The following is a 26,740-nucleotide window of genomic DNA, read 5'->3' as shown; positions in this document are numbered from 1 at the left end:
AACCCCATAGGAGGAAAAGAGTCACAAGAGCAGGCACAGGAGTCAGCGATGCGCTGTTCTCATAGTCGGGGTCCCCTAGAAACATACCAAGCTAATAGCTATAACATATATGCAGAGGACCTGGTATAGACCCGTGCAGGCCCTGTGCTCACTGCTTCAGTCTCTGTGGCTCATACGCGTTTTGCTTAGTTCACTCAGAGGACCATGTTCTCCATCCCCTCTAAATCTTACAATCTTTCTGCCTCCACCTCTGAAGGGTTCCCTGAGCTCCTAGGGGAGGGATTTGATGGAGACCTCTAGTTTAGACTCTCTCTCTTCATGATGTCTGGCTGTGGATCTCTGCACCTGCTCCCATCTATTGCTGGAGGAAGTCTTTCTGATGACAACTGGACAGGGCACCAATCTATGAGTATAACAAAATATCACCAGGAATCATTTTATTGATTTTTTTTAGGTCAGTAGTGTTTGGTTTTACCCTAGGTCTCTGGGATATCTAGTTTCTGGTTCTTGGTCACCCAAGCAGTAGGGGGTGAGGTAGGTGATTCCTTCTCATGGAGTGGGACTTAAGTCAAATCAGATATTGGTTGGCTATTTCCATAGGTTCTATGCCAGCATTGCTCCAGCATATTTTGCAGACAGGAGAGATTGTGGGTTATGCAATAAATAACTACAGAAAGACTGACTTTCTTAGGTTGTTGAGTTATAAGAACAACTATGATTTCTAATTTATTTACTATTTTTCATTATTTATGTGTGTGTCTTTGTGACTATATGTGTACATGTGAATGTGGGTGCCCATGGAGGCCAGAAGAGGGTCTCAAGTCCCTTGAAGCTAGAGTTACAAGCAGTTATGAGCTACTTGATATGGGTACAGGTAGCTGAACTTAAGTCCTTTGGGAGAGCAGTATGCACTCTTAACCACTGAGTCATCTCTCTAGTCCTGAGAAATGAAATTTTAAAAGAAGATTTTCTTTATAAAACAAGTATGGCTAACTTATGGAGGATTATTTAATGTATGCAAAATATTTATACTTGATCTCAACTAAAAAGCTGAGAAATGATCAAAATAAAATTTTAAACTACCTGTCTTAGTTACTGTTCTAGTGCTGTGAGGAGACACCATGACCAAGACAACTTATAAGAGAAAGTGTTTGATTAGGGACTTGCTTACAGTTTCAGAGGGTGAGTTTGTGACCATCATATCAGGAACAAGACAGCAAGCAGGCAGGCATGGTGCTGGAGTAACACCAAGCTGAGAGCTTGCATCTGACTCACAAGCAGGAGTCAAAGAAAACTCCTCTTCCCCTAGTGACACCTCCTCCAACAAAGCCACACCTCCTTATCCTTACCAAACAGTTCCACCAACTGGAGACCAAGCATTCCAACTTATGAACTTATAGTGACTGTTCTCATTGAAACCACTACAGTATCTGAAATGTTCAAAGAAAGTTTCTAGTTGCTGAACCTGTTAGGTTCACTTTTAGGCCTCCTGGGCTCATCTCTACCCATCATAATCCCAAAAGACCAAATCTCATTATTTTCTTTGAAAGTGAAGCTCCAAACATAAACTATATCGCTGACAAGCTATATGACCTTGAACAGGCCGTTAAGTGTCTCAGGATCTTAGTTTCCTTACTGGTGAAATGCAGAAAACAGGGTGTCATAAAGATGAGATATAGTCGGGGCAGTGGTGGTGCATGCCTTTAATCCCAGCACTTGGGAGGCAGAGGCAGGCGGATCTCTGTGAGTTCGAGGCCTGCCTGGGCTATAGAGTGAGTTCCAGGAAAGGTGCAAAGCTACACACAGAAACCCGGTCTCAAAAAAAAAAAATAGATTTAAGGGTTGGGGATTTAGCTCAGTGGTAGAGCGCTTGCCTAGCAAGCGTAAGGCCCTGGGTTCGATCCTCAGCTCAAAAAAAAAAAAAAAAAAAAAAAAAGATGAGATATAAACCAATTATTTAAAGCTTTTATTCTAGTTTTTGGCTTCAAGTAGCTTGGTGGCTAATCTTCATCGTCAGCATGATTAGATGAGACACACTTGTGTCTGTGTGAGGTTTGACTGAGCAGGGATCCACTCTGAATGTGAGCAGCACCATCTCATGGACCACACTAAATAAAAAGAGGAAAAGGACTGGGGTGAGCATTAATTAGCCTCTCTCTCTCTCTGATACCTGACTGAACGTGACCAACTGCGTCACACTCCTTCCTTCTGATGGACTACACCCTCAAACTGGGAGCCAAAACAAACCCTCCTTTCCCTCTTCAAGTTACTGTTACCAGGCATTTTTTTTTTCACAAAAACAAAAAATGTAACTAGTATAGAAAATTCCACCAAGGAGTGGGACAACTACTGGGAGAAAGCTGATAATGTGGGTCATTGGTCTTTGGAGCTGGTTTACAGGAGGAATGGGAAAGACTTGGGGGCTAAAGGCTACAGAAGTCCTAAAATGCCATAAGCGGAAATGAATGGACCATTCTTGTGGGATTTGGGGGAAACCAGAGTACCAAAAGAAATGCGGGTAGTAAAGAATGTGTTCCTGAGGAGAACAAGGACATTCTAGGGAAATGGGCTACAGCACATTCTATATTCTTGCACAGAGTCTGCCTGAATTCTGCCCATGTCTGGAGAATTCGAGTGAAGCTGAATTCCAAACCAGTGAACCAAGTCATTTGCATGGGACATATAAAGGTGGTAAGCTTACGGGCTGTAGCATGGTTAGTTCTCACTGCTCTTATCCAGGTTTGCAGGGAGAAAGCAGCAGAATAGAGCAGAAAGAAATGAGGTGAGGAAGGGACTGTGAGCAGTTTGAAGTCGCAAACAAGGAGACCTTGGAGACAGCAGCTACAGTGAAGTTCAATCAGGGAGAGGACTTCTCACTCTTCACCAGGACAGTAAGAAAAGTGCCTTCCAGGCAAGACTGCCCATCAAAGGCTGCAGTGGTAAAAACGCAGATCTACCTGAACAGAGAAAGGCTGAACCGGGAATGCCAGTCAAGGGATTTCCTGCTTGAAAATGACTGCCTACGGAGTGTTTCCCCCGGCTAGCTACCAAGGCGCACAGAAGCCACTATAATTGCGATAGAAGATGGCCAGATAACACCCCAAGCTGTCGGAACTTGACAAGGTTGTTCACATGGTTTTGCAGGATACAAAATACAGGAGTTACAGGGTCATGGAGGCTTACACCAAGGTCCTGGAAACACGCTGAGCCAGATAATGTGTTGCAAGTTTGAATTCCCTGCAAGAAGGACCTGACACATAGTGTGTGAAGCTAAGAAGATGAAACTTTGTTTGCTATGGAGAACTCAGAGTGTTTGTAGTACTGGTACTGCGGAATGTCTGTGGAGAAAACCTGTAGGCATAGGGTGGAATGAACTCAAGAGAGATGCTATGTGTGCTGCGGGTGACAGACCTGGATGAAAGGAGGGGAAAACACCCAACACTGTTTCTGCCAGGTAATTCTGCAAACCTCAGATGGGGTTTTGGTTTTACTTTGGTCTGGCTTTTCCTAGCCATGCCCCTGCCTCTACTTTTTAGAGTGGGACTGTTTATTCTGTGCCATTGTACATTGGAAATATGAAACTTTATTATTTTTGTAGAGTGGCTCAGACTTAAGAGATTGCCCTGAGTTTTCTTGGACACTTGAACAGTGTTGGGACTGTTAAGACTTGGAGGACTCTTACAGATGAATTAAACACATTTTGCATTATGAGACTGCTACAGGCTTTTGAAGATCAGCGATAGAAAGCTATGGATTAAAAGTAACGTATTTGTTGTTACTGTTTTTCTGTGAAGCACATACATTGGATGTTGGAGGTAAAGGAGCATTCCAGTTGCTCCAAGCCACTCCCTCTATAGCCATCACTGTCTTGTTTTCTTGTAACTCAGGTTAGGTTTTGGTCTCTCTTGCTCTGCTGCAGAAAAGGAAAGGAAGGAAAAAAAGAAAAGAAAAAAAGAGCCTGAAGAAATGGGACAGATAGACTCAGGCAAACTGGCTGGGTGTTGAGGAGTCATTTTCTTTCTTCCCCTTGAAGGGGAAACAGCTTTTTTCACTGGTACAGTTTAAGTTCCCCAACTCCGGGGTAGTACCAGTTCTGGACAAGTGCCGCTGCATCACGGAATGCTCAGAAGATCTGAACTTCTTAACCCTGAAAGATGAAATTTACTGTTGGCCACTGCCAGGTCTCATTGGTGTTTTAAGGAATATTGGGTGCTTCATATAGGAACTGAAGGGGTAATCTTATTAAACCCACTCAGCCTGTGATTGGTGATGTTTTCCTGTCATTTTAAGAGTCTAAATATGGGGTGGGAGGGCAGATGTAAAAAACTTGTACAATTTTAAATTGTCACAATTAAACGTGAGCTTGTTTCCCATTAAAAAAAAAAAGTAACGTATTTGGGTGTCACGTTGATAAAGGGTTGACATGACAGTTCATCTTCTTTGTCAACTTGAAGGATTTCCCAGATTTAAGCAAGGCGGGAAGATCCACCATGACTATGGATGGCACTGTCCCATGGTGATATGAAATGGGAAGGGAATGAATGAATGAAAAGGGAAAATGAATAAGTAGAGTAAGCCCCAGAATTCACTGCTCTCTGTTTCCTGACAGGATGCAGTGTGTCTGGGTACTTCATATTCTGGCCACCATGACTTCCTGAACTGTGGTGGATTATATCCTCAAAATTTGAGCCAAATAAACCCTTCCTTCCTTCCTTCATTCCATACGTTGTTATTGTCTGGTACTTTATGACAGAAAGAACACAAGAGACTAATACAGACAGGCTCATTCTTGCTCGGTGTTTGGTTTTTTTCTCCCATAGACTTAAAGTTAAGAGAACTACACATAGAAATAGGTAACAATCATCGTTTAGTAACAACATAGTCTATAACAATGATACAAAGAACCCCTCATCATTCACACTTCCGCCTTGCTCCTACTGAGAATATCCTCCTGTAACAAACATAGGTACACACAAGTATACTACCAAAAGCCATGTGCTTCTCAGTTCTATGTGCGACTTGGACAAGGCAGTGGCTGGGAGACTTCTCAGGCATTAAGCAGGCTTGAGTCTGAGCCCAGCTCCTCTGTTGCAGCCTGAGTGATTTTTCTTAACCCACCATAACTAATCCACTAACGAATCCTAAAGCCATCATATTCCTAGTACCGTGCCCTCCTACTCGTCTCCTGCCTCTCCTCTGTAACCACCACCACCTCTTGCTGGAATCATAGATGCCTCTAGCTACTCCTTCCCTTTCCTGTCTTGCTTTGACTATTTGGGATGATCAGTCAGTCGGCTTTGTCTGAGAGCAGTAGAAAATCCAAACTAAGCACAACATAGAAGGTTTTTCTCCTCATATAAAAATGGAGGCAGCTCACCAAGAGTCCATCATAATATCTAAAATTCAAAGGACTGACAGTTCAGATCTTGGTGAGGATGTGAATCAACTAGTGTGCAAATCCTCCAAGAGTGTCAAATAAGTACCGAGTGCTCACTCATGCTGCCTGGTCTCTCACCAAACGTCTAGCCAGTTATCTCCCACGTATTTACTCGGGGTTCTAAAAGTCTCTGTAAATGTTGGTAGCAGTTTGGTTCACGCTAGCCCTAAATGGTGAACTAGGCTCCCTACCAAATGTCTATCAACTGGTGAACTGGCTAAGTCAGCGGTAGTGAATATGTAGAAGAAGATTCAACTTGGTAATAAAAAGGAATGGACTTGATACAGCAAAATAATTATACATGGTGAAAGAAGCCAGACACAAAAGAGTACGTACTTTATGACTCAATTTAAAGTTCTGGGAAGTGAAAGCAGCCAATAGAACTTATAACACAGTGGCTTGGTGTCAGGGGAGTGAGGAGGGGAATTGCAGAGGCATAGGGTGTCTGATGGTGGTGGTGATGGATAACAGAAAGGTTCTCAACCTTGGTTGTAGTGGTCTTTAGAAGGCTTTATGTATAAAACTCAGAACATACAGTATATTTTAAAGACTTTTTATGTGTGTGCATAAGTGCCTACTGTATGCATGTGCACCACATATGTGCACAGTGCCCTTGGAGGCCTGAAGGAGTCATCAGATCCCCTGGAGCTGGAGTTGCGGGTAGTTGTGAGCCACTTGAGGAGGGTGCTGGGAACTGAACCTAGGTCCTCTGAAAGAGAGGCAAGTGCTCTTAGCTGCTGAGCCATCTCTGCATCCCCAGTCAGTACGTTTGGAATGAATGCTGTTTTCTCGTATCTAAAAATGGAATGCTGCTGGTGTGTTGGTGCATGTCAGGCAAGCGCTCCATTACTAGAATGCATGCTCAGCAGTTCATATTTCACTGAATCATTTATTCTCCACTCCAAATCTTCATTTAACTCACTACCTATGTGAGGAGCTGAAGTCTTCCTGTAAATATTGCCTCAGTGCTGGGGTAGGAAGCAGAGTAAGCAAAGCCCACAGCCATAAACGTCACTGGAAAGTTCATCAGTTGCTATTTCCCTGTGAGGGGGACTGAATTACTGAGTTGGAACAGGACGTGTGTGTGTGTGTGTGTGTGTGTGTGTGTGTGTGTGTGTGTGTGTGTGTGTAACAGGCTCAGGGGACAGCAGCTGCGTGCTATGATGTGTTTACATTGTTCCTTTAATGGGCAGGACAGGCAGTGTTGCTCTGCAGGTTATTCTCGAGTGTGTGGTATTGATTTTGAACGCAGATACAATGGAGGCTACTTACAGCAGGGCTTTGATGGGATAATTATAGGGCAGTAACAGATTCAAAAGCCTAGGTTCTCCACTGGGCAATACCTGCTCAGCCAACTGTACCACGAGTAAACATGAAAGCATTTATTTATTCTTATTTCTTTATACAATGTGCCCTTGATTAGTGAAGCTTTGCCTCAGTGATTTCGATCATCAGTGGGCTCTCATAATTTTGTAAAGGAAATACTCTTATTTTGTTGAAGAAACAAATAGAAGACTGGAAATGTGAACAGAAGAGGTTAGTGTACCTGGAAGAAAGAAGAACAGGAGGAAGGAAGGAAGGAAGGAAGGAAGGAAAGAAGGAAGGAAGGAAGGAAGGAAGGGAGAGAGAGAGAAGAAGGAAGGGAGGGAAGGAGGGAGGGAGGGAGGGAGGAAGAGAAGTAGATCTCAGTTCCTGGAGAGAGCGGCAGCCCACACAGCACCTCCCCTCTGGGGGGGTGACTCAGCCCAGTCCACTCATAGCTTGTATCATGCAGTTTTCCCTAGCCACCCACATAGTTTATTTAATAAGATAGATTCTAATTTTAAACAAATATATTTACAAAAACAAACTATGTGGGTCAGGAATTTTTCTGCTTCGCTCTTTGAGATGCTTAAGATAATACCTAGTAGGGACTGAAGGAATGTTTGTTGAATGAATAAATTTCATCATCACCTACGGGGAAATGTATTTTTCTAAGATGTTATAAATATACAACTGTTATAAACATAAATATTTATGATCTAATCTCTGGGTAGAGTTCTTGCCCACCACTGAGATATTTCCACTAACCAGGCTTCACCTTACTACCCAGCCACCATAACTGCAGAAACCATCTCATCACTTTCTTATTATTCTTCTTACTCACTAGACATACACCTCTGCTCCCTGGTGGTTTGGTCCATCACTGTATCCCTGGCACTTTGTACCACATAGTGAACATCTGTAAAAGCGTGAGTACCTTACTTAACCTTCAGCACAACCTGAGCATGGAAATTACTGCATCATTTAAAAATATCTCACTATGTTGTGTAGTAGTCTCTGCTCCAGCTCCAGCCATCTCACCTGTCAATTTAAGACAGACTGATAAAAATACATGACTTTTCTCAGTATTATTGAAATGCACTATAAGTGGGGGAGCAGTAAAGAAACCAACAAAAATGGCTGATTTGGGGGGAGAACAGCTAGAGGCATTTAGAAGAGTCCAGAGCAGAGAGAAAAAGAAGCAGACTAGACATGGCCAGGGCTAAGGAAGCCGGCTATGAAAAATATCATGCAAGTTATAAGGAGGATGAGCAGCTGTGGGGAGGGAAGCAGCTGAAGCAGCCTGGGAGTTTAGGGTAGAGGAGGAGGTGAGAAGGGCCAGGATGAGGTGTGGAACAAGTACAGATGAATGGGGCCTGTGGTGGTTTGAATGTAATTGGTCTCATAAGCTCATAGAGAGTGGCACTATTAGGAGATGTGACTTTGTTGGAGTGTGTATGGCCTTGTTGGAGGAAATGTGTCACTGTGGAGGCAGGCTTTGAAGTCTTGTATATGCTCAAGCCATGCCCAGTGTCTCAGACCACTTCCGGTTGCCTCCAGGTCAGGATGTAGGACTTTCAGCTCCTTCTCCAGCATCATGTCTGCCTGCACTCTACCGTGTTGCACCATGATGATAATGGATTAAACTTCTTGTGGTAATTTGAAGAAAAATGCCCCCCACAAAGGGGGTGGCGTTATTAGGAGGCATGGCCTTGTTGGAGGAAGTGTGTCACTGTGGTGGTAGGCTTTGAGGTTTCCTATGCTCAAGCAACACCTAATGAGGTAGACCACTTCCTGTTGCCTACAGGCCAAGATGTAAGTACTCTCAGCTCCAGCACTGTGTCTGACTGCGTGCTATCTTGCTTCCTGCCATGATGATAATGGAAATGTAAGCTGCTCTAATTAAATGTTTTTCCTTTATAAGAGTTGCTGTGGTCATGAAGTCTCTTCACAGCAATAGAAACCCCAACTAAGACAGGGGCTAAAGGAGCCTGGAGGCCAATGTGGGCTTTGATATGGAACCACTTCTGGTATATGTCAATACAGAGCCATATGTCCCTTCTGCCAGAGGCAAGGGAAATGACTCCATTTGGTGGAAAGGAGTGTTAGCTTTTATCTGACAACCAGAAATCTTTCTGTAGTCCAGTTTGAGCTGACTCAACTTTGGACCAAGTCATTGGGCCTGACCTTTTAGGGAAGATGGGATGTCCTTTGGATCTGATATACATTATCTGTGCTCTATGGTGTCCTCCCAGATCTGCATGTTAGATTCTGACTTCCAGAGCAACAGTATTAAGAACCAAGGTGGTGATTGGATGACTGGGGGTTAAACAAGTGGATTAGAGCCCCTACCAAGGGGCTGGAAGGAGCCTGCTTGACTCTTCCCCCATCGACCCAGCACTGCATCTGCCGGCCCCTTGACCTTGAACTTCCAGGCTCCAGAACTGTGAACAACTGATTACTACCCATTTAAAAATTACTCAATCTAAGATATTTTGTAAATGGATCAAGACAATATTTGTGTATGTTTTTTAACTTCTTCAACAACAACAACAACATCCAGTTCATAAGATGGGTCCCCAAACAGTTTTCAGCCCTTGTTCATTTATATTTCTCATCTTGATGACTGCACTTGGCCTCCCCTCCCAGGGCTCTGCTTCTGAATTCTCCATCCCACCTTCATTACTGTGAAGTTGCTGCTGTACTGTTGTGCGCCATACCAGTCTGCATCGCTTTTTCAGTTTGCTACTTGTCTGTTCATAGACCTTGACGGTTGCATCCCACTCGGGGTTAAAGAACAGTCAGGGGATTGTTTTTCAGTTAGGAGTAAGTTCAGTCATAAGTTAAGACTAGATCAAAACATTAGTGTATAGCCAAGAACTTCCTTTCTCTCCTGAGTAAGTCTGGAGGCGGTCTGCCTACCACTAGTAAGAGTCACTCAAAAGTTCAGTTCCTTCCTCTTCTGTGATCCTCAAAATCCTGCCTCAGCTACCGCCACTGCTGCTGACTGTCAACCAGAACCAGACGGTGAGACCCTGTGGCTGAAGACAGTCCAGGCTTTGGTTGCAAAACATAAGGAAATCAAGTGGGGGCTGAACTGGAAGCTTCCTACCTGTCCGTTGTTTCGCCTGGTGCTGGAAGATGCTAGGAAGCTTGCTGGGAGAACTGTCCTCAACGGTCTCCCTGAGCTATGGACCCTGCGTGCTGTTTTACCAACTCAACAGGCGCAAGGAGCTCACATGCGCAATCGCGGCATGACTGCTGAAAGGATAGCAGGTCACTTTCTGGTTGTATTTGAGGCCCTTGTCCCGGGAGGGAATTCACGTATAGTACGGCAAGAATGGTTGAAAGCTGTGGCTAGAGGGATCATAGGCCCTAGTGAGAAAGACACTGCTTAAAAAACAAAGTGTGTGCGTGTGTGTGTGTGTGTGTGTGTGTGTGTGTGTGTGTGTGTGTGTGTGTTGTGTGATATATATAGGAGTGCATGCCCGACAGGTGGAGGTCAGAGTAGCACTTTGTGAAGTTGGTTCTCTCTTGCAACCTTTACTTGGGTTCCTAAGATCAAACTCAGCTCACCAGACTTGCACAGCCAACACTTTCATCCCCTAAGCCATCTTGCTGGCCCCATGCTCTGATAAATGGATACTGTGCTCATCAAATTGCTTCCTAAATGTTCATGCTTACAGACTACAGTGCAGCTGTTGGTTTGGTGAGAGAGGCTTCTGTGTGCAGTGGGTGGGGGTTACTGCAGAGACCCACAGCTGGACGGAGAGTTGAGAGTAAGTGACTATTGAACTCTCGGTCACAGCTGGGACATCTACATCACCCACTCCAGTTCTCAGGGAGCATCTTGGAAGGGGGTTCAGAAGGAACGTAAGAGCCGGAGGGTGTGGTGGAGTGCTGTGAGATGATGTCTTCCTGGTGTGACATGCCTGCTGCCCTCTTGAACTTTCAGCTGTGATCCCTTGCACAAGATTGGGCCTATTAGCATTCCGTCATGGACAAGGGAGAGGCTTCCAAGGGCCCTGTGCCTCCCTGAAGATTTATGGACAGTTAATGATTGCTTAAGGAGGGAAGGACATTGTCTCCGGTGGTGTAGCCCCTGGTAACTTACCCATACACATGCAAACAAGTCCTCATCTGTGCTCCTACTAATAACCTTAGTCAGGCTCAGCAGAAAGGAGAGCCCTCCCTCATGAGCTGAGATGACTGCCGACATTCCAGCCACCACGTCTGAGTTTGTACATAGGACTTTCCCTCAAGCTCAACCTGTCACATGGCAACATTCAATCAAGAGAGACAGGGAAGTAGAGTCCCTTTGGGGCCAATATAGCAGTTTTTTTTTACACTTATTTATTTTGTGCCACAGGAAAACTTGTAGTAGTTGGTTCTCTCCTTCCAATCATGCGGTTCCCAGGATTGAACTCAGGTCGTCGAGTGGTGGCAGGTGCCATTATCCATGGAGCTGTCTTGCTAGCCCCCTATAATAGATGTTTTGTTAAAGATAAGGAAGGGAGGCCGGGCGGTGGTGGCACACGCCTTTAATCCCAGCACTTGGGAGGCAGAGGCAGGCAGATCTCTATGAGTTCGAGGCCAGACTGGTCTACAAAGCAAGTTCCTGGACAGGCTCCAAAGCTACACAGAGAAACCCTGCCTCAAAAAACCAAAAAAAAAAAAAAAAAGATAAGGAAGGGGGCCTATCCAGGAGTTTGTATTGAGAGCCCTTTTCAATCAAGCAGCTTTCCAAAATTTCCAAAATTCTGTCACCTACCCGCAGTTCTGAAATCTGTCCCTTTAAGCTCTCTTCCTTATTGTTCCTGAAAACGTGGAGCTTGTCACTGTTTCCCATGTTCACTCCCACCCCTGTAACAACTTGACTTTAGTGCCCTTGTGCCCACAGAACTTTTGTCTGAAAGCACATTGACTTGTACAGGTATAAATGATGCACAGAGAGAGCAAGTTGCTTACCCAAAGTCACACAGCCAGGAAGGGGTGGAGTCAGGACCTAATCCTGAGCACCGGCTCTTACTACGTTAAAAGGGTGATTAGAAAAGAAGGATGATCCCATGACTCAAAGATCTGCTGACTTCCATCATAAAAACTATGCCTGCCACTCTACCCCAACATGAAGCTTTCTTGGGATGGGATGCCCTTGACCCTGGCTACTACAGGCCATTGCCAGCTTCATTAGCAGCTCAGCCATCAATCTCGGTCCTCACTTCCCTTTTAACAATCAAATCTGACTTCGGCTATAACTAAAAGAATTCAGGCATGGTAGCACCTCTTTAATTCCAGCATGTGGGAGGCAGAAGAAGGATCTCTTAGTGTAGCTAGAGTTTTCCTGTCCGGCCAAAGGTCAGGGCAAATCTCTCTCACCCGCCAGTCCCACAGCCACTCAGACCCAACCAAGTAAACACAGAGACTTATATTGGTTACAAACTGTATGGCCGTGGCAGGCTTCTTGCTAACTGTTCTTACAGCTTAAATTAATCCATTTCTATTAATCTATACCTTGCCACATGGCTTGTGGCTTACTGGCATCTTCACATGCGGCTTGTCATGGCGGTGGCTGGCAGTGTCTCTCTCTGCCTTCCTGTTCTCTCAGTTCTCCTCTCTGTTAGTCACACCTATACTTCCTGCCTGGCCACTGGCCAATCAGTGATTTATTTATTGACCAATCAGAGCAACACATTTGACATACAGACCATCCCACAGCATCTTAGTTTGAGGCCAGCCTGGATAAAAAGCAAGTTCCTGGACAGCGAGAGCTACACAGGGAAACCCTACCTTGAAAAGCTGAAAAAGAAAGAAAGAAAGACAGGCAGAGAAAGAGAGAGAGAGAGATGAAATTCATCAGGAGGCTCTGTTTATCTTCGGGTTACAGAGCTCATATCCAACACTTGGTGGTGGCAGGATGGAGTGACCCTGAGCCAAGGCAGCAGCCACAGCATCTGGCTCGATCCTGACTCCCACGCTGTGTTTAGTTCAATCCAGAGTTTTATTGTCAGTGTTTACACACTGGAACCTGTTGCAGAGTCTGGATTTGGGGCTGCTCTGGGAACATGTGAAAGGCGTTGGGAATTGCGGGTTGGCCTGCCCGTGGGCTCAGGCTGCCATGTCAAGTGCAGCATGCTGTGTCTGGGGCAGCACAGTTTCTTCTTCTCCGTTGTGCTGGAACACCTGCAACCACATTAGTTTTCCTTACTGGGCTGCCTCAAATGACAATAATGGTACAGAGTGCACTTGTATTTAACGCTGTGCGCCACAGTGAAGAGGTACTGTTATTCTCCCCAGGAAACTGAGGAGGACATTAATAGTCAGTGCTGGGTCGCAGTACCTGGCATTTCGGCTTCCGAGTCTGTTTCAAAGTCCTGTACTACTACCTCTCTGCCGGCCTTGCAGTGTGTGCCCCTGCTTTACAAGGACAGAGAGCAGATAGGGGACCTGCCTTGATGCCTTCTGAGACCTAAGGCCCACACACTGACAACTTCAACCACGGAGCCCTTTTCCTAGGCAAACAGCAGGCCAGCAGGAAAAAGCTGTTCTTACTCTTGCTCTGAGCAAAGTTGAACTTGAGCTGAGAGCAGGGTAGTGAAAGGACCAAGTGAGACTTGGCAGTGTCTTTGGGGACTTTCAGAGCCAGCTGTGGTGAACAGACAAGCTTATCTCTCTTGGAAAAAAAAAGAGAGAGAGAATTTAATTCTGTTCATCCTGTGTCTTAACTCTCACTTGAAACGTTAGCCCATAAACAAATGCAAACCATTTGGACTCCCGACTGCCTTCGGAGAGGCGGTGCGGCTGGGTCACAAACAGGAACAGAGACACTCAACATCTTCACATCACAGTGGTCACCAGGCTACCTGAGCCCCCTGGGGGACCCAGTTCATAGTATGACAAATGGAGCCTGTTGTACCAAGAGAAATGAATTTTGCTTGACAGCCTCCAGAAATGGAGCCATTTTAATATTCTGGTGCTTGAGGGAGAGTCACACTTGGCAACCTCCATGGGTCAGAGGCAGGAAGAGTTATGGCTGCTGCGGGTCTGTGGCGTGGTACCCGCAAGCTATAAACTGAAGATGCTCATTGAACACTTCCCCTTCCCTGTGCCCAGAGCTGTGCATATGACGACGGGTGGTTAAGGTGGTTTGAAGATTCTACCACAGTGCTTGAGAGTGGGCTTAAATGGGCTGAAGTTAGCACCCTCTGGGCCCAACTGGGCCATGTGGTCAGAGTGAGCCGTATTCAATTCTCCCTGAGCTACGGAAGTCAGGATCTGGCCAAATGACTATGAATAAGTTAGTCTATGAACCCACGGTCACTCCTGCTCCACAAAACATTCCCAATAAGCACCGGCTCTTGCTCTTACCACTCTTGCCAGTCTTTTGTGTAAGTCACAAAAAGTGAAACTACCAACCAGGAAACAGACTGAGGAGTGGGGGAGTTGGAAGGAAAAGCCCTGCCCCATGAGAAGAGGGAAGATATCATTATAACACACTATTGCTGTAGAAGTCCAGGTTCCAATAAAAAGAAATAGCTCTTTAAAATCTACAGTGAAGCAGGGCATGATGGCACACACTTTTAAACCCAGCACTTGGGAGGCAGAAGTAGGTAATCTCTGCGTTCTAGGCCAACCTGGTCTACAGAGTGAGTTCCAAGACAGCCAGGGCTACACAGAGAAACCTTGTCTCTAAAAAACAAAAAGAAACAAACAAAAAATGGAGCCTTGGGCACTTTAAGAGTATGCAGCGTTACCTCACACTGGCCAGTCCCCAGTCCCCTGCCTTGATCTATGTTCCTCTGCAGAATGAGAAGAATGCCAATCAGTCCTCTTATCTGAGCCAAATATTTCCCGCTTTGATTTCTCTGATAAAAACCTCCCTAAATGGAGAGCTTCTCTGCATGCCAAAACGGAGCTCTGTACAGAATTCCTGAGGTGTAGAAGATCTGGGGGGATAGTGGAGTGGAGTGCTTCCTCCAGCCCTGGGAGCCTCTGGGGGCAGCACCCATGCTTTCCCATTAGGGTTCTGCCTGGAGACCCACTATGGCTCCCCTATTGACAATGGCCACACTTCAGAATGGAATGGAAAAAATAATTCATAAAACTCTCCCTCCAAGATCAGGTGATTTGGCCACTTTCTTTTTCCCATGCCATCTCTGTTAAAAAGCTTGCAGGTGCTTTTAAGTTCCAGCCAGGCACTGTGAGCTGTACACTGATGGAAACTCCTTCAGGACAGATGAATGGAGTCCAGGAAGTGCTCTACTCAGTTGAACACAGGAACGATGTTGTTTCAATAGAGGGCATTGTTTTGTGAAAGAGGAGCTCCCCTGTTTTTTTTTGTTTTTTTTTAATAAACATTTATGTTTTTATTGTGGGGAGGAAAGGGGCATTCATTGTGTGTATGGAGGTCAGTGTTTGACCTGCTTCTCTTCTACCACGTGGGGCCCAGGGATCCAACTCAGTTTGTCAGGCTTAGTGGCATGCACCTTGACCCACTGAGCCATCTCAGTTAAAAAAAAAAAAAAAAAAGGATTTTGAAAGCTCACAACTAAGCCTTGCAAGTTAATGTGAAGGGCTAATATATTGAGAGGCAAAGACCCCATGTGATTCTTCCAAAAGCAGCCTATGATCAACTCTATAGTTGACTCAGAATTAATCCAGTTAAGTCAGAGAACCATTCCCAGTTGTTTCAACAGGACGGAAGGAAAGGAGGGAGGGAGGGAGGAAAAAAGTAATGTAAAAGACAGAAGACAAGGAGGAGAGGAAAAAAGGGACAGAAAACAGGAAGCAGTGAAAAGAATGCAGAAAACTATAGCTCAAAATCTTTAAGGGAGTACAGGCCCAAAGCATAAAATTCAAGTATTTAGCCAGCTAGAATTTTTGCGTAAGAGTTCATACCACATAGTCTGTTTCATGCTTGCTGTGCGTACGGGGGCTGTCTTTCTTGTTTGCAGGTCTGTAATCTCCCTGAAGCACGTGAGCACACACTGTAAGATATTTATGTATGTATTATTATTTGAAGTTGGACCCCACGGGCAGCTCCCATGCTAACCAGCATTCAGAAAAAAAAAATCGCATTATAAATAAGTCATTTTAAATGCTTCAGAATTTAAGAACCTTAACCTTTGAGAGACATTGGCTGTTTTGCTAATGAGCACACTAAACATCAGAAATGAATTTTCACTGGTGAGATTCATAAAATACATAAGAAGACTTGGCCCCCTTTGTGGCTATTTGGATAATTTCTTCAGTGCTAGAAGCGGTGCCCACGAACCCGCCTCCGCAATGTGGTTTCCATATCTTGGAGACCTAGTGATGTAAAGTGGCTGGTTTAGCAGCTAAAAGAGCAGAGCGCATGGACTTCCTAAGTGTGCAAGACAACTTGTAGAAACCACATCATTTCTGCTCATCTGCACGTTGTGGAAGAGTGGATGCAGACCTGGTTTGAGGTTGTGGGGGAACAGTTTGCCCACTCTGTCCTCTTTTAGAGTGGCGTCCATCACTTATCAATAAGAGCCCAAGAGCAGGGCACGTGGGCGATGTGCGTGGTCCTCACAGAGACATAGATCCCATTATGACTGTCATCTACTGCTGAGAGAGCAGGTCTGTCTGCACAGCTTGAGTCACTTGTCCAGGGACACAGAACGAAGATGGAAACTGTAGTTGTTTGGTCCTAAAGCCTTGCTCTTTCACCATGCAAGTTTCCTGTTTGCAGGACAATTCAAAAATATATGAGCATATAAAATAGCTTAATCTTATCATTCGAAGAAACCATAGGAGGTTTTGCCATGTCCCCTCCAGACTTATTCACATACATATGTAGATGAGACCGTACAGTTGTGTGATAGGTCTCGCTGACCCACCATGGCATAAATACCTCTTCACACCCTTCAACATCACTAGATTGCTTTTAAGGACCCGCTAGCCTGGCCTATGGCTATCCTGAACCACCTGCTTGTTGGACACCAACTTCATTCTGATTCTTGGCTACCATGAGTAATAACAATACAGTCATCTCTGAGAGTAATCTCTTGTTTACTTTTCTTCTTATTTCATCAGGGCAGATTTCTGGGAAGGAAATTACTGGATCAAAGGGCAAGAACAGTTTAATGGACATCGGGAGGCCCGAAATAGACTGCGGAGTACTTTGCCTTGTAACGAAGATGAGGGTTACTTTCCAAGACTGATATTTAAAGCCAGTCTAAATTAAAACAAGGAGTATTTTGACCAAGAGCAGGCTGGCCAGCAGATTCACTGATTTCTATCCAGTAGGGGGCAGCACAAACACCAAGGGACACCCTCCTTTCCTGTTGAAGTTTGCCTCTTAGTAACATTTTTATCATGATTGCTTTGTTAAAATTTAGCAACAACACGGTCCGTCAAGTTTACAGGCAGGAGCCAGAAAGGAAAACCTAGTTTGCAAAGATTTATGGCTTTCAGGAATGTTCCGGAAGACTGTTCCAGATGGCAAAGTGCTGGAGATAAAAGGGTCTTTTCCCTGTGGGGCTTGCACTGGAGCTAGGAAAGCAGGTCATGGGGGGAGCAACAACCGGAAGGAGGGCTGGTGAGACCCGCACTGGTATTCTCTGCCTAGTAAGATGTGGGCTGACGGCTCAGAAAAGAATTTATCTTCCCAAACAGGATGGCAGGAGGAAGAAGGGAGCACGTGACTGCCAGCCTGCGGAAGACCTTTGGAATGGCAGACACAAGGTCAGTGACAGGAGGGAAGTGTGAATGAGTCACTGAGAAGTGTGCTGTGTCTCACCCTCTGGCAAGAGCCCTGGGAAGGTTGGTGAGGAGGGGCAGTGTGGCAGGCCTCCAGCCTGGTTGACAACCTAGAGATAGTACCATGGTAGCGTCTTTTAGACATCGGAGCACACATGAGTTTACCCAGAATTCCTATGGAAAAACAGATGTATTACCTCTTGGGGAGGAGTTATGGTTTCAGGACTCTGACCCACGAGGAGGTCAGGAGTAAGTATCTGTGAAGATTCCTTTCATAACTCTTTCTGCTTTGTTCCAAGAGACCTCTTATCCCGCCAGTGGCAGAAAAGGTTGTCTGGATGTGGTGGTGTGTGCCCCAGGTTGGTACTGGGAGAAATTCTTAGAAGATGTGAATGGGTCAGGTAACAGAATGCATGCTCAGCCAAAGCTCTACACACGGGAGACATCCAAAAAGCACCAGGTGACCATGAGGACACAGGTGCCACTTGGAGACAGACTTTGCTTCCTCGAAGTCTAATTCCTCCTAGCCCTCAGGGCTGGCTCAGACTGCCGCTTCGGTGAGTTTACAGCAGGAGCTGCATGTCTGCAGTGAGGCCGTGTTTCTCTCGGGGCCCCTTGGATTCCTTGAGCACATCTAGTCCCACAGAGGCAAAAGCCTGAAAGCAAATCTAGTGGTCATTGATAGTGAAATTTGAAAATCTCTCTCTCTCTCTCTCTCTCTCTCTCTTTTTTTTGGTTTTCAAGACAGGGTTTCTCTGTGTAGCTTTGGAGCCTGTCCTGGAACTCACTCTGTAGCCCAGGCTGGCCTCGAACTCACAGAGATCCGCCTGACTCAGCCTCCCGAGTGCTGGGATTAAAGGCGTGCGCCACCACCGCCCGGCGAGAATACTTCTCTTATGTTGCGAAATGAGAGATGGATGGCTTTAAAATCATTTCATTAGTATTGCATGTATTTGTTTGTTTACGCATCTGTGTGTATAAACACAAGTGTCTGTGTAAAGGATAGAAAGAAATCAAAGCTGGGTATGGTGGCACATTCCTGTAATTACAGCACTTGGATGGCTGAGGCAGGAGGATAGTCAAGTTCAACACTCACCTGGGTTCCATGTACAGCAAAACTTACCTCTCAAACAAAACAAAAAGAGGGAAGGAGAAATGGAGGGAGGGTAAGAATAGAGAAAAGAAAAGAAAAGAAAAGAAAAGAAAAATGAAAAAAAGAAAAGAAAAGGGAAATTAGACTACGCTAAGTGACCTAAAGGGTGTCCATGATATTTTCTGATATGTCTCAACTACTCCATGATAGTTGAGAGAGTGGGGCACAGGTCAAAACAAGCACTTTCTGCATTCATGCATCTCTTTTTGCTTTGGAAAAGCTAGCTGTATTTCAGTGGGAAACATACCTGTGGTCAAACTTGATGATCCCCACCCCCAGGACCCACAGTGTGGCATAATGTCCTTTATTCTTTACACAGACACACCACACACAGATGCATAAATGGCTGGATCATAACTATTTTAGACTTTGTGTGACCCACAGCCTTTGTCATAATGATTTATGTTTGTTCATCTGGCAGAAAGACAGCTATTGCCAATATACAGAAGAATAGATATGACTGTGTTCCAATAAAGCTTTATTGATAAAAGCAGTCAGTGAGTCAGATTTAGCCTGCAGGCAGCTTTGAGAAGACCTATGTGTATTGTCTATGTGTTTAGGAAAGGCTTCAAGTTGTTCATACTAATTACTTTGCGGAAAATAAAAATGGGGGAGTGTCTTAGTTAAAGTTCTATTGCTGTGAAGAGACACCATGACCACGACAACTCTTGTAAATGAAAACATTTAATTGGGGTGAATCACAGTTCAGAGGTTCAGTCCATTATCATCATGGTGGGAAATGGCGGCGGGCAGGCAGACATGGTGCTGGAGAAGGAGCTGAGAGTCCTACATCTTGCAGGCAACAGGAAGTGCTCTGAGTATCATACTGAGCAAAACTTGAGCATATGTTAGATCTCAAAGCCCACCTTCATAGTGACACACTTCCTCCAACAAGGGCACACCTACTCCAATAGTGACACTCCCTTTGGGGGCTCTTTTCTTTCAAACTACCAAAGGGAGTGATGGGATGATTATTGTCTCCTTTTTCATTCCTGTTCTCCTCAATGTGAAATGAAACATATCTTGCTTTTGTAATCTCTTCTTTGAATCCCCCAAATGATGTGATTGACCAATTGGTTTCTCAGCTGTAGAGAAATTTCTTTGCCCATGGAGTGGGAAAGTGTTGAATAGCTTTAAGGGGACTTTGTTAACCACAAACTCCAGAAAAACTAGCCACTGCTAAAATCTTGACCCAATTTTAGAGGATAATCATTGAAGTGGTTTGAATGAGAAATATCCCCCATAGGCTCCTGTGTTTGAAAAGTCCTCAGTTGGTGATGCTGTTCGGTGAGGTTTCAGGTGGAGGAAGTATGTCATGGGGACTGGCTTTGAAAGTGTAAACCTTGTCCCACTTCCAGTTCCCTCTCTCTACTTTGTGCTTGTGGTGGAAGATGTGAGCTCTCAGCTTCCTGCTCTGGCCACCGTGTCTGCAGCTCGCTGCCATGCTTCCCTGCTCCCTTCACTCCCATGATGGACACTTATCCCCCTAGAACTGTAAGCCAAAATAAACTTTTTCTCTGTAAGTTGCTTTTGGTTGTGGCATTTTATCACACAATGATACAGTCACAGCAGCATGAATGACGTGGATAAATAGTGAGGCACATCCCATTGGTGTGTTGCCTCCCATCAAGCCACATCTGGGGCTCTCTTGGTTGAGGTTCCTGGGGTGTGAGGCAGACGTGGACAAACTGAGTAATTTCTCAAGACAGAGACTCTGAATGTGAAGGGACACCCTGATAGGAGGCTCGCTTAGCCTGCAGAGGCAAGGGCAGCTGCTACTCTAATTACCCCCCACCCCCGACTGCTGTGGAATAGAAAGGAGACACATCCCAGCTCCAGGGTACATCTCAAGCCCTGTCATCCCCAAGTCTTATTAAACAACCACCAAGCAATGCCAGAGAGGATAGGTGACACATGTCCCTTTTCTAAAATATTGTAGAAGGAGCTCTTCTCTGTAGGACTAAGGAGTAGAGGGGGAAAAAATCTTGCTGTAGCTCAGAGTCTGTGCTTTGTGGTTCACAGACATGAATTTGCAAACTTGGAGAAAGTTTATGAATCCCTCCATCCCTTCCTTTCTCCTCTCATAATACTATGGTGATAATGGTGATGATGGTGATGATGGTGATGATGATGATGATGATGGATAACAATATTGGCTAGAGATGTAGCTCAATGACAGAGGTCCTACTTAGCATCCTAGAGGAGCTAGGTTGGATCCTAAGAACAACAACAACAACAAATAAGAATGGGCATCTCTTTCTTCAGGTTGTCATGACAACCAGATGAGTTGATCTACATCCAGCTCCTCTCATGGTGCATGCCACAGTAAATAAGTGCCTTGTCAATGTTGGCATTTGCTGGCATGGCTCTTAATGTGGGTATTGCTGTCACATTCCTTTTGTCCTTTCCTCTTTACCTGTGTTGGGCAGGTCTCCCTCGTTAGCCTCACAGCACTTTACCTTGTGGGCTTGGATACAACCAAGCAGATTACTTGATGGTATGGCTTTCTCTGGGCTCAGCTTTTCACTAGTCTCCTGCTTCTGACTGTGCAAGGGATGCACAGTGCTCTCTAGGATGTACCCACAGAGTAACTAGCAGGCTACCAACTGTGGGGAATGTAAAACACAAAGCCTGGGGTTTTCTACCTCACCTCCCTGCAGGTCTAAACCTTCCCTTTTCTTCAGCCAACTCAGATCCCACCTCTCTGTCCACCCAGATGTCTTCTCTTGGAACTTCTAGACACTTCTATCTGCCTTGTCCATTGATGGATACAAGCCATTGCTTTGCACCCTAAATGGTTGTTTGTGTGTTCTTCATGGCCCCAACATCTTAGAGAATTAAAATTTTGTCTTGTACATTTTCATACATATAACCAATTAAAAGCTACTAGTGAGTGCTAAATTCAAGATCAGGCTGTTGATATAGTGCTAGCTATGTTTACATAGAAAGGACATTTAAATCAAGAAGTGATGTACAGTTTAATCCCAGTATATAGAAGGTGGAGGTAGAATTGAGAGCTCAAGGCCAACTTGGGCTACACACTAAGACCATGCTCAAAAACAGTAATGTTTTTAATACGATACTCACATAAGGCAAAATTGGTGTCCCTGCTGCATGGTGAGCAGGGTTCAGGAAAGTGCTAGAGTGGTATTTAAGAACCAGTGCTTTCCAATTCCTCCAGCTCCATGCAGAGTAAGTTCAGGGTAATATGCACTCTTCAGTGATGAATAGGAAATTTTAAAAATTGGTATTCTATTTGCAACAAGTTGGGATTGGAAAGATGGATCAATGGTTAAGAACACTGACTGCTCTTCCAGTGGATCTAAGTTTGATTCCTAGGACTAACAGGATAGCTTACAACCATCTGTAATCTATGCCCTCCTCAGGCACAAGACACACCTGAGGTACACAGACACACATGTAGGCAAAAGACCCACATATATAAAATGATAAAAAATATTTTTAAAGAGTATTTTAAGAATGCAACAAGTTTAAAAAAATATTTCTAAATCCATCTGAGCTTGCTGGCCCTCCTTGGCGTCTGCTTCTCCAGCAGGCTGTGGCTCACCTGGAACTCCACCAGGGCCATGGAGAAGGGAAGCAGGAGGCCAGAGTTTCCTGTGGGGAAGTCCAGGCCTGAATGTCCTGTTTCCTTCTGCTCAATTGTTCATGGGAGGGAAGGCAAGCTGAGTGTTCTTTCTCCGGAACCCCGAGGTACCAGCTCTTTCCGAAGCAGGAATAATAAGCGTGTCTGCCTTCTATGGGTATGGGGGTAAGGTGAGGTGCTGGGGGCAGTGGTACATGTCTGAGCAATTTCCTTTGTGTCTGCTCAGTGGCAAGGTTTAGCTCACTGCTTCCTAACTTTTAAAAAAGATTTTGTGTGTGTGTGTGTGTGTGTGTGCATGCTTGTGTGTGTGCATGCTTGTGTGATGTGTGTGTGTAGGCTAGAAGAAGTTGGACTCCCTGCAGCTAGAGTTATAGACTGTTGTGAGCTACCCAGTGTGGGTTCTAGAAAACGAACTCAGGTCCTCTGGAAGAGCAGCAAGTGCTCACAGCTGAGCTCTCTCGGGCCTCACTTCCTAGCATTTTTAAAGCTCTTACAAAAGAAAAACCAACACTTAATCTGCACAAAGCTTCATGGAGTAGTCCAAAGCAGCTTCCAGGTTTCTGAGCTCACACTGTTCTTTAGTAACCAGAAAAAGTCTCCCAGAGGACTGAACAAAGCAGAGGGGCAGGACCACCTCTACTCTGAAATCTGCAGCTGGCTTTTCTCCATCCCATGTGTGAGGATGCTAGAGGTCGCTCCCAGCTCTCTCCAGTACTCGGTCTCCTGAGTCAAAATGTGAATTCAAATATCTCTCAGTTCTAGTTCCCAGACTGTTCTGGACTAACAGTCGCCATCTTAGAGTCAACGTCATGACTTGTGGGTACACGCTAGCACAAGACCTTCGGCTCTGAGCTTCAAGACACTAAGCCAGTCACGCAGCTCCCCCCCGCCCCCCCCCCCCCCCCCCCCCCCCCCCCCCCCCCCCGTGCCACAGAGTTCCCAGAAAGTCATGGATAATGCCAATTGGTGGAGCTGTTGTGGAGACTAAATAACTGAATCCTTACAAGGCGGCAGAACCACAGCTGGCCCATGGTTCCGAGGCAACTACAAAGCATCTTCAGCTTGTAAAGGTGTCTGTCTCCCACCGGCTCCCTTCTGTGCTGCTGGGCCCTTAATGGCCCCTACCTTGAAAAACGATTTCTTTCCAACTCTTTTGTGATTTGGGGATGCTTTCAATATGTCTGTGACTCAAGCTGAAAGAGAAAAGATAGAGCGATTTTGCCATTGTGTTGTGGTGACCATTTACCTGCCTTTATTCCTGCCTCTTTCCCATTTGAACCTGAGAAACCTTTGTACCCAGCGATTTCTCACCTTGCTTTTCCAAACAAAAGATCATCCTGTTTTCCAAGGCCTCCCATCACTGCGGTAGATACCACTCCCACATATGTACACATTGCAGAAACAGTCGTGGCCAGTGAATTTTTAAAATAATGTTCTTTGCCTTTTTACTGCACAAAGTTGAATCAGAGATTTCAAAGAATTTACTAATCAGATAGAAGGTGGGAAGCATACAGATAAACAGGCCTTTAGGGAGGGAAGTTCTGTGTCAAAATTAATAAATACTTAAGATAAAAAGGGAAGTGAAAGCCCCAATTGACTTACTGTTATAAGGGGAGAAAGGTCATTAACTATCACACTGTAACTTCAGACATGTATGTCAATCTCCTATCAGCATTAGCATGCCAAAACATACAGACAGACAGATAAAACCCCTCTGCATCACCTCTCAGCTCTACCTCATGTCATCTTCTTCTCTACCTCAGTGATGACAGCTTATTTCCATCTTCTCTTTGTCATCTTCTCTTTCTCTCCTTATCCAAACCGGCGCACGGAGACGGCATATCCTTCCTTTAAGAAAGGCCTGGAGACAGCTGCATTGCACCCTCTGCCTCTACTGACCTGCTTCATGTCACCAGCATCCTTGCCAGGCAACTGCAGTGGCTTCTCTGGGACTCTCCCTGTCTCAGTCCCTGTTCCTTTCCTTACCCAGCTCAAAGCCCTCCAGCAGCCCCAATTCACAGCGCTTTCCATGGTCCTCTACCCTGAACTTTTGTGACCCGGCGAGGGCTTTAGCACCCCAGGCGCCTGGCACTTACTATTTTTCCACCCGGAATATTCTTCCCCTGGATTCTCAACCCCCATATTTTCATGCAATGCTGCCTTTTCAATGAGGCATGCTGGGATCACGTGATTAAAAATGATAAACTCCCTCTCCTCATACGCCGAGTCCCCATTTCCAGAACATGCTTCTCTTTTTCCATAATGACAGATGCCTTCCAACACTCCTCTCAATTATTTCGTTTCTAGCCTGTCTTTCCCCACTTGAATACAGACTAGGAATTTTTTTTTCAATCTTTTTTTTTTTTAAGTGTAGAGATGGATAATTTGCCTGCATGTATTTCTGTGCATCGTGTGCATGTCTGGTGACCTTGGAGGCCAGAAAAGGGCATCAGATCCTCTAGAAATGGAGTTACAGATGTTTGTAAGCTGCTGTGTGGATGCTGGGAATCAAACCAATGTCCTCTGGAAGAGCAGCTTGTGCTCTTGACTGCTGAGCCACGTCTCCAGCCCCTGAGTGGGATTTTTGTTCCTTCTGTTCGGTTGTCTTTTTTTGCTCTATTTGTGCATTTCTATACAAGCCTGTGCACAATGGGCATTCAGTAAATATCTCCTGAAGAAACCAGTGCCTTTCAATGTCAGAATGTTCACAGGGTTTGGCTGTATAGAAGGGCATTTTCTTTCATCCAAGGCTAACAGTGCCTGGGTGATGGGATTAGGGATAGTTTTAATTTCTGATTTTTGACTTTACTGAATATTTTCTAATAGTCATATACTTTACAATCACATATAAGCTTAAAAGAGTTGTAAAAAAAACAGCAGAAAATGTTACAGGAGACATGTGTGTAGACATGTGTGTTTGATCTTCTCTACTGACTGTTTCCTTAATAAAAACATTTTAAAAGCTGGACCTTGCCAGGCATAGTGGTGCACGCCTCTAATCCCAGTATTCAGGAGGCAGAAGCAGGCAGATCTCTGTGAGTTCGAGGCCACTCGAGTCTGCAAAGTGAGTTCCAGGACAGCCAGAGCTGTTACACAGAGAAACCCTGTCTCAAAAAACCAAGAATAATAAAAAAGCTGGCACTCAGGACTAAATGTGGTGGTGCACCCCTTTAATTCCAGCAGAGGTGGAGGCAGGCAGATCGCTATGAGTTCCAGGACAACCATGGCTACGTAGTAAGACCTTGCTGAAGTGTGACCCTAATTAGTCTTAACAATAAAAACCTGGAGTCAGATATTAGGGTGAAAGCTGAAAGATCAGAGAAGCAGAGAAGCAGCCACTAGAAACGTCTAACTTCTACGAATCCTCAGTCCAAACGGGGGCCGAGATCCTTTCTCCACCTGCCTTATATTCCTGTCTCCACCTCCCTAGTGCTGGAATTAAAGACATGCACCACCACCAACGGCTGTTTCTCTTCTTGACTGGTTTAATCTCTTGTAGCCCAGGGTGACCTTGAACTCCTGATCTTTCTGTTTCCTCCTCCCAAGTGCTGGGATTAAAGGTGTGAGCCACCACTGCCTGGCCTCTGTGGTTAACTAGTGGCCATTTCCGCCCTCTGATCTCCAGGCAAGCTTTATTTGTCAGAGCACAAACAAATTATCATATAACACTTGTCTTGTCTCAAAAAAATAATAATGAATAGCATAGGTTCAAGGGTTGGGGATTTAGCTCAGTGGTAGAGCACTTGCCGCCCTGGGTTTGATCCTCAGCTTAAAAAAAAAAGATGGGTTCAGAGATGTAGCTTAGTGCTTGCTTAGCTTGCATGAGGCCCTGGGTTTGATTCCCAGTACTGAATAAAACCCGTCTGTGATATATGCCTATAATCCCAGAACTTGAAAGTGGAAGCAGAAGTATCTGTTGTTCAAGACTATCCTTACTACACAGCATCCTCAAGGTCAGTCTGGGCTACATGGGACCCTAACTTTAAATATTAAAATTCAGCCGGGTGGTAGTGGCTCACATCTTTAATCCCAGCACTTGGGAAGCAGAAGCAGGCCCATCTCCAAGTTTGAGGCCGACCTGGTCCACAGAGGGAGTTCTAGGACAGCCAGGGCTACCCGGAGAAATTCCTATCTCAAAACCAAACAAACAAAAATTAAAATTAAAGTTAAATAAAACAAAAGCCTAAAGTTGTAAAGATTTAATTAAAACATATAGCATCATTTGTTGAGAGCTCATTTATTAGTACTTGTTTACCCATATTGTCTTTGGAAAAGCTGATTTGCTCATTTGTTCCATGACTCTGTACGGTTTTGCTACCAAATACGGAGATCTGTAGAAGCGGTTGGGGGAGAAGAAGGAATGAAGTGGATCCGGGAGGATTCATGGTCAAATGTGTTGGACCAATGAAGGATCACCCCGCACCATTTCTAAATTCCCACAGGGAATAAAAGAAGGGAAAGAAGCCAGAGGTGGGGAAAGATCAGCAGTGGGAGTGGCCAGAAAGCCAGGAGCGTGTTT

At 45.1% G+C, this 26,740-nt stretch overlaps 1 protein-coding gene across 11 annotated transcripts in view; it reads left to right on the top strand.

The window, feature by feature from the left end:
- Prr5l (proline rich 5 like) overlaps positions 1–26,740 on the top strand; it is a 190,133-nt gene that overhangs the window by 55,367 nt on the left and 108,026 nt on the right. For 7 of the 11 annotated variants that reach the window (XM_052726431.1, XM_052726430.1, XM_052726435.1 and 4 more), the window contains one exon: positions 17,378–17,446. The exons of 3 other annotated variants lie outside the window; for them this stretch is intronic. The gene's annotated coding sequence lies outside the window, so the exon portion shown is untranslated. Of the gene's footprint in view, positions 1–7,586; positions 7,669–17,377; positions 17,447–26,740 lie in introns of all 11 variants that reach the window. One more of the 11 variants, XM_052726440.1, reaches the window with a different exon arrangement.

The sequence above is a fragment of the Peromyscus californicus genome, unplaced genomic scaffold (genome assembly GCF_007827085.1).
Source record: "Peromyscus californicus insignis strain IS unplaced genomic scaffold, ASM782708v3 Scaffold_7__1_contigs__length_154581171, whole genome shotgun sequence".
Taxonomy (NCBI): Eukaryota; Metazoa; Chordata; class Mammalia; order Rodentia; family Cricetidae; genus Peromyscus; species Peromyscus californicus.
Note: the sequence above shows the minus strand (reverse complement) of the source record. Positions and strands in the feature narration are given on the sequence as shown.